General features: G+C 41.3%; 1 protein-coding gene across 4 annotated transcripts in view; it reads left to right on the top strand.

Annotated features, from left to right (window-relative positions):
• Window positions 1-1,316: 1,316 nt before the first annotated feature.
• Window positions 1,317-8,986, top strand: part of tmem63bb (transmembrane protein 63Bb) — a 54,694-nt gene continuing 47,024 nt past the window's right edge. For all 4 annotated transcript variants that reach the window (XM_078271694.1, XM_078271684.1, XM_078271675.1 and 1 more), the window contains exon 1: window positions 1,317-1,678. The gene's annotated coding sequence lies outside the window, so the exon portion shown is untranslated. The remainder of the gene's footprint in view (window positions 1,679-8,986) is intronic.

Here is an 8,986-nt window from a genome sequence, read left to right as displayed (position 1 = left end):
CATCAGCTGGCCGTACCGTGACAGCTCTCTGGCCAAATCCTCATTTTTAATAAACGGAGGTACGTTTGAAATCATGATTCTTTTAGCTGGGCTCACCAGCGGGAGAACCGGGGTGAAAGTATCCCGGATAACAATTCCTCTTTCTACCACAGTCTCAACCTTCGCCACATCATCCAAGAAAATAACCACAGCCTTGTTCATACGGGAGGCAGACTTCACACTGTCAAACCCCACCACCTCCCCGACAGCATAGCTGGCCTCCTCCACTGAACAGCCCACATGCGGGGAAATCCTCACCGCATGTCGGCGTGTCAGCTTCTCCAGCACCGCATGGTGCACGCCAAACACGGGCATAATGCCCGGCTGACACCCAAACTACCTGAACAAAACCCACCACCAACTAATAACTAACAACTACACAACAAGATAAACACGTACAAAACCCCAAATAAACACAGATAGAAACTAGATTGTTTGTGTTAAACCCACCAGCTGTTTTCATATTATACCAACATCTGCATCCTGAACATCTCAGCCCAGAGTCATTCATTAATAGCAATAATTATTATTCTCCCCAAAACAAGTTTCCTTTTTATTCATTTCATTTTATTTTTTAAGAACGATACAAAAAAACCAGCTCATGTGTTATGGTGCCAATTCACCAGTGTTGTTGTTGTTGTTGTTGTTGTGCTGGCGTAGCTACTCCTGATTTTTACGTGGGATTCTGGAGGGATTTCTGACTGATGACATCATCATGGGATGATGACATCATCATGAAAACAACTGGGCTCATTGAGTCCACACCAGTCTCACCTTTCCAGTCAGACCCAATTTTTATTTTATCAATTAAATGGTGACAGAGGTCTGTTATTGGATTTGTTTATTGGGAAGTTATTTTCTAATGTTTTTTTATTATTGTAAATATATGTGGGAAATATTATAATTAATTAATAATTTTTTATTATTATTATTATTATTATCTATATATATATGTGTGTGTGTGTGTGTGTGTCACAGGGGTCTGTTATTGTATTTTTATTATAGCTTTATTTATTCTATATATGTGAAAATATTTTACCATTATATTTCTATTTATTATCATTATTATATATATTTTTACATTTCTGTGAAAACAAAAATTAGAATTAAATCTTACACTGTAAAAATAAATATTAGGAACTGTACATTCATCTTAAATTCTATGAATAAAATATAAAAAATAAAACATTGCCAAAGGGGAGTCTTATTGTGAAGGGCCCGGGTTGGCGCCTCCTGCCGGCGGCTCTGCGCAGCCGCAGCTGCCGTGGAACGTCTTCTCTTCCTCCCCTCCCAGCAGCGCGCGGAAGCCCCAACGGCTCCCACTCCGTCTCTATTCCCGGAGAGACCGCCTCCATTTTAACACCGAAGCCCGGCGGAGGTGTAAGCGGCTCGCAGCGGACTCAGCGGCCGGCGGAGGGACACGTAGCTGCGGGCGGTGGGGTTCTCTTACCCCCTGTGTGTGTATGTGGCTCGCTCTAATCTAACGCATCGCGCCTGAATCAGCCCTTTTTTTTCTGGGATGGCGTCGCTGCGACAGGACGCAGCCCGACCGTTCGTGGATTTGTGAGGATTTTACGGCGAAATATCTTGAATCAGCGGCGGAGAGGAGGAAGGAAGAGGAGCGGCTTCTGGTGGTCAGGTAGGTACCGGCTTTATTCTAATTGGGTTACTTTATTACGGGACTTTGGTTTATCATAAGACGGCTTTGTCTGATCTCCTCAGCGGCGGGTTGATTAGCGGCTGAGAGGCCGCTGCCGCAGCCTCAGTGGCGGCCTGTCAGCGGCCCCTTCACCCGGGGCAGCATCCATCCAGCCTCCGCGTGCGGTGGCGGTTATATAACGTGTGCCGTGCGCAGAGGACACGCCGAGCTGTCCGTCTGTCTGCTGCTATAATGCGTTATTTCAGTCCATTTTAAACGCGTCTCTTCTCTGTGAACCCTTCCCGCTGAATCGTCTCTAATGTCGGACATTTGTAGTCTTTCCCCCTCCGGGGCTTTGTGGGCTGTGTGGGTCTGGAGAAGGCCCGGTGGTGGTGTTGCGGTTCAGGCCGGACTGCAGGTGCAGCAGGGCCGCTGCTACATACGGGGGGGACGTGTTTCAGCGGAGAGAACAATACAAAAACTGACATAAAATATTAAAGTCCACATGTCGACAGGCAGACAGTCGTTAAAAACCTTTTCATCTTTAAGTCTTCATAGTATACTGCGTCGCCATAGAAACCCTGACGTTTCTTAGCACGTTTCAGATCTTGTTAAATGTATTTCTATGAAGCTCAATGTATTCTATTGTATTTTCTCCTTTTATGCCCTCTTGTGTATCTAGAAAGGTGTCTGCCAAATAAAATATATTATTATTATTACACAGACACACACACACACACACACACATACATATATTGTAGTTTCTCCTTTTATTTTGTGTGTGTGTGTGTGTGTGTGTGTCTCTCTTTAATACCGATTATGGTCTGGATGAATGGATGAGTAGTTCTGTATTGAAAATGTGGATCAATTCCATTGTATTTATAATATCAAATCATAACAAGAGTTCTCATGAGACACTTTCCAGATAGAGGAGGTCTAGACCACACTCTATCATTTACAGAGACCCAACAGTTCCAGTAATTCCCCAGAGTTTCCTAAAAGTCCAAGATGACATCCTCAAAGATCTCCTGTCCTAGAGGAGAGAAGAAACTAGAACATATTCATATTTAACAAGCTGACATCACACTAGTTTCCCTGTTTTATCATAAAAATGACTCAGACTGATGATTATCAGAATAGTTGGAGATTAATTTAATAGTTGACGACTCATCATTAAATCTTTGCAGCTCTAAAATACTGAGTCAAGACGCACACACACACACACACACACACACACAGACACACATGCACACACACACACACACACACACACACAGACACACATGCACACACAGACACACACGCACACACGCACACACACACACAGACACACACACACACGCACACATACACATGCACACACGCACGCACGCACACACACACACGCACGCACGCACATGCACATACACACACACACACATGCATACACACATGCACGCACACATACACACACGCACATGCACATACACACACGCACACGCACATGCACATACACACACACACACACATGCAAATACACACACACATGCACACATGCACACAACAGCTGACATCTGATCTAACAGCTGATCATCATACAGCTAATCTTAGGGCCCTATGACTTCAAAACACGGATGCAATCTACACATGAAAACATCTCTTATACACGCAGAATCACACGGAATTAGCATGTCTTCAGTTGACATTAAATAAACAATTTATTTTTACTTCCTTCTCATTTTTCAGTTTAAAACGACAAGCGGAGACAGGTCTCTACCTAAACCGTGGCACAGCCTGTCGCCTAGTAACCATACGTCATCACGTTCACGTTGAGTTTGTTGCGAAGCGAGTGGCTCCTCCCGACAACCATTTGAAATCAGAAGTTCATCTCAAGCAGTGTTCATTTCGTTGACGAAGACTACGACGAAAAATATTCGTCAAAGAACCTTTTTCACGGACAAAAACTAAATAAAAACTAAATAAAAAGTCAGATATGATGACGAAGACTGTGACGAAATATAACAGACACTTTAGTCAACAAATACAAATGAGACGAAAATGTTAGGGCGGGACGAATGGAGAAGAGATCCAATCAGAGCGAGTCTTTGAGGGCAGGTTGATTCATGCGGAGCAGCAGAGCCATTTTAAAAAGCTGCAGCACATGCAGACGCAACAGCTAAACAAACAGCAGCAGGTACACAGGAGGACGAGGACGCTTTCACAACAGTTAGGTTGTTGACTTCATACTTAGTTGTGTTTAGTTGCACAGCTTTGGCTGATTTCAGCTGACTTCGCTCGTTAGCAACACGCTAACGTTTTTGTCTCATGAACAACAGGAATGTCAGAGCTAGGTCTAGGACGGACCGGTAAATCTGGGTCTGTATTACATATTCAAACCTTAATACCGTCCATAACAGACTGATGGATACTTCAACGACCAAACAGTCTGCAGAGACATTTAGTCAACTAAGTCAGCTGTAGGTTTAGACTAAAATCTGCTAATATCTGGTCTACTAAGACTAAAAGACTAGACTAAGACTAAAAGACTTAAGACTAGACTTAAGACTAGACTTAAGACTAAAAGACTTAAGACTAAAAGACTTAAGACTAAAAGACTTAAGACTAGACTAAAGACTTAAGACTAGACTAAGACTAAAAGACTTAAGACTAAAAGACTTAAGATAGACTAAAAGACTTAAGACTAGACTAAGACTAAAAGACTAAAAGACTAGACTAAGACTTAGACTAAGACTAGATTAAGACTAAAAGACTTAAGACTAAGACTAGACTAAGACTAGACTAAGACTAAGACTAAAAGACTTAAGACTAGACTAGACTAAGACTAAGACTAGACTAAGACTAGACTAGACTAAGACTAGACTAAGACTAGAAGACTAAGACTAAAAGACTTAAGACTAAAACTAAAAGACTTAAGACTAAAAGACTAAAAGACTTAAAGACTAAAAAGACTTAAGACTAGACTAAGACATAAGACTAGACTAAGACTAAGACTAGACTAAGACTAGAAGACTAAGACTAGACTAAGACTAGACTAAAAGACTAAGACTAGACTTAGACTAGACTAAGACTAAGACTAGACTAGACTAAGACTAGACTAGACTAAGACTTAGACTAAGACTAGACTTAGACTAAGACTAGACTAGACTAAGACTTAGACTAAGACTAGACTAAGACTAGACTAGACTAAGACTAAGACTAGACTAAGACTAAGACTAGACTAAGACTAAGACTAGACTAAGACTAAGACTAGACTAAGACTAGACTAGACTAAGACTAAGACTAGACTAAGACTAAGACTAGACTAAGACTAAGACTAGACTAAGACTAAGACTAGACTAAGACTAGACTAGACTAAGACTAGACTAAGACTAGACTAAGACTAAAAGACTAAGACTAAGACTAAAAGACTTAAGACTAAAAGATTTCAGATGACTAAATAAGACTAAAACTAAATGTTTTTTTATTCAAAGACTAAATAAGAATGAACACTGATGCAGCGTGTGCTGAAGCTGACGTACCGCTAGAGACCATGAGGAGGGTACGTCCGTTTCTTGTTAAGCACGGCAAGCAGAGCGGCAGACCCGTCTTTGACCAGCACACGCAGGAAGTGCTGCGAGAAAATCTCCGTTGTTGTCGACGAAACCTCTGCCGACCGAGATCGCAGTGTCCTCAACGTTGTTATAGGTGAGCAGCCAATCAGCTTCCATTTAGGTCCTTTTGAATGTGCTTTGCTGAATATATTAACAGTTTAAATAAGAAAGATTAATTGTGAGTTTGTGTCGCTGAGTTTGTAAAGGTCAACACTGCTCAGAAGTGAGAAGAAATCAACAAAGTGTATGTGTGTGTGTGTGTGTGTGTGTATATATATATATATATATATATATATATGTATGTATATATATATATATATATATATATATATATATTTTAGGGCTGTCAATCGCTAAAAAAAGTAATCTAATTAATTACATACTCTGTGATTAATTAATCAATATTAATCTCATACATAATTAACGGTGCCTGAACTGATACTTTTTAAAAAAGTAAAAAAAAAAAAAAAAAAAAAGGTATAAACAACAGTTGGTGACATTAAAGAACGGCTTGTTTATTGCTAAGGCCATATGGTCAACATTAAATGATTAATAATAATGTATAACAATAACTTATTTCACTAGTAAATTGCTGTTGAACGACAAAAACAACAACCAGATGGGAAAGGACATTTAACAATAACTTCGAATGCACCACGAGGCTGTAGTTTACCAGTTTCATTGAATGCACCGTCTGTGTTGTTTCTCCGACCAGCTGCAGATTGTTACATCCCGGTGTTGAATCCTCTACAGTAAAACACAGTCACACTTTACACCGTTTAGTGTTAGCGGTCAGCATTTAACCGTGTTTAATCAGCTACTAGCTAGTGGTAGGCTAACGTTAGCTGCTGTGGAGTATAGTGTTAACTAGCTAGCGGTAGGCTAACGTTAGCTGCTGTTGAGTATAGTGTTAACTAGCTAGCGGTAGGCTAACGTTAGCTGCTGTCGAGTATAGTGTTAACTAGCTAGCGGTAGGCTAACGTTAGCTGCTGTTGAGTATAGTGTTAACTAGCTAGCGGTAGGCTAACGTTAGCTGCTGTTGAGTATAGTGTTAACTAGCTAGCGGTAGGCTAACGTTAGCTGCTGTCGAGTATAGTGTTAACTAGCTAGCGGTAGGCTAACGTTAGCTGCTGTTGAGTATAGTGTTAACTAGCTAGCGGTAGGCTAACGTTAGCTGCTGTTGAGTATAGTGTTAACTAGCTAGCGGTAGGCTAACGTTAGCTGCTGTTGAGTATAGTGTTAACTAGCTAGCGGTAGGCTAACGTTAGCTGCTGTCGAGTATAGTGTTAACTAGCTAGCGGTAGGCTAACGTTAGCTGCTGTCGAGTATAGTGTTAACTAGCTAGCGGTAGGCTAACGTTAGCTGCCGTTGAGTATAGTGTTAACTAGCTAGCAGTAGGCTAACGTTAGCTGCTGTTGAGTATAGTGTTAACTAGCTAGCAGTAGGCTAACGTTAGCTGCTGTTGAGTATAGTGTTAACTAGCTAGCGGTAGGCTAACGTTAGCTGCTGTTGAGTATAGTGTTAACTAGCTAGCGGTAGGCTAACGTTAGCTGCTGTTGAGTATAGTGTTAACTAGCTAGCGGTAGGCTAACGTTAGCTGCTGTCGAGTATAGTGTTAACTAGCGTCATGTGCAGCGGTGTTTGTGTTTCAGAGCAGCAGAGAGAAGAGCAGACATATCAGTGGAGCCAGATTTCAGTAGCCAGGGTTGGCAGGAAGTAAATGTTCCAGTTAATGATCCAGGCAGAACATTCTCGTCTCCTCCTTCATTTTACAGTCCAATGGGGCTAGAACGGCTCCGGGTCAAACCTCAACATGGAACGGATTCATCTGCCTTATTGTTTTTAACGCGTTATTTGTTCTCAGATTAATTAATTGAAATTAACGTTATTTTGACAGCCCTAATATATATATATATATACACTAAAACACACACACACATGTACGCACGCACACAGACACACACACTAAAACTCTCTACACACACACACACACACACATATATATACACTAAAACACACACACACATGTACGCACGCACACAGAGACTCGCACACAGACACACACAATAGAACACACACTCACACACACACACACACACACCACCTTCTCCACACGTCACAGTTTAACTGTCTCACTGTTGGTTTGTGGTCGAAGCTCTAAAATCTGACACTTGAGAGTAGACTCTAAAGCAGCGCTGCCTTCACTGACCTCAGGAAGTTGTTTTCCAGTTTTTTTGAAAACAACTTCCCCAGAAAAAAAAAATCATTTGTTCAGTTTTTATGATTTCACTTTAAAGGGTAGTTTGGTGCCATGTTTTTGTGTTTAAGTCACTGATGGGAACAATACTCTTTGACATTAGTCCAGTATTAAACTCTGAAATCACCAAACCCACCAGACTCCATGTAAATAATCAGGACTTTTAGCGTGTATAGAGCCAGCATATCTCCACCAGACTCCATGTAAATAATCAGGACTTTTAGCGTGTATAGAGCCAGCATATCTCCACCAGACTCCATGTAAATAATCAGGACTTTTAGCGTGTATAGAGCCAGCATATCTCCACATGTAAATGGGTGAATTAAGGGTTTATTTCAACCAAACCAGAGTGGTGATTGTTGGAACAGTGGAAAGATGAACCAAGACGGCTTTTGGTAGTTTTATTTAGTTTCTGTCCACTTTGAATGAAGTGCGAAGTCCTGATTATTTACATGGAGTCTGGTGGGTTTGGTGATGGTGATTTTGGGGCTGTTACATGTTAAACTAAAAGGATCTTACTCTTTAACTAAAAGGTCTATCTCTGTAGGGATCCTTTCATAATGTTGTCAGACACTTAGAATAATAATCTGAGTCTGTCAGCAGCAACAACAGAACTTTTAGTGACTCTAACTGCTGCTGAACATTAGTCCTGTAGGGTAACATTACAGCTTGGTTCTGGTTTAATACTGGACCAGTTTAACAGATTGTTGTTCAGAACAGAAACATAGGAACATAGTCCAGTTTAAAGCCCCAAAGTTCCCCTTTAAAGTGAGTTGTGGGTGACAGAGTTCAGAGTGACGGACGGCTGCAGCTGACTGATAAGACCTCCAGTCACATGACAGATCCATGCTGTCGACCTTAGTCTTCACAGGAAACAGGAGTCACATGACCGGTCCACGCATAGACAGTATATATAATGGAGCAGCAGACCCCGTGTCTCTGGACGGAGACCAGTGACGTCTCTTTCCCGGTGATGGCTGAGCGTTACTGAGCAGCCTCCAACTGAGCTTGAAGACGTAGATGTGACGTGAGCAACCTGTCTGAAAGTTGGAAGTCTTCTGGTAGCTGTGCCAAGAGAAATCTCAATCATTCCCAATCTAGCAGAGACGGAGAGCGTAGGTATATGTAAGGAGATAACATAGACACAGGCTCATTATTGATCACTAAAATGATAGTTAACATTAGTCATTACACTTAAACAGCTGATGGAAGTCCAAACTGCCTGAGAGCTTCTCCTGTACTATACGGTAACTCCTCTACTATGAGACAGGAAGTCTCGTGGTTATGACCCAATCGTTAGCCTATTGTTATAAAAACGTCTGCTACGGAGCCATAACGTGAGCTACAAGGTAATGGAGCCTTTTATACATTGTCGTGTTTCTTTAGAAATAAACAACGGACAAATAGAGTCTTTAAACTCTTCAGATGTAAAGGTATTCTCTGTCAAAGTGACGTCAGAAT

The sequence above is a fragment of the Sander vitreus genome, chromosome 2 (assembly GCF_031162955.1).
Source record: "Sander vitreus isolate 19-12246 chromosome 2, sanVit1, whole genome shotgun sequence".
Classification (NCBI taxonomy): Eukaryota; Metazoa; Chordata; class Actinopteri; order Perciformes; family Percidae; genus Sander; species Sander vitreus.
The sequence above is the reverse complement of the archived record's forward strand: the minus strand, read 5'-3'. Positions and strand labels throughout refer to the sequence as shown.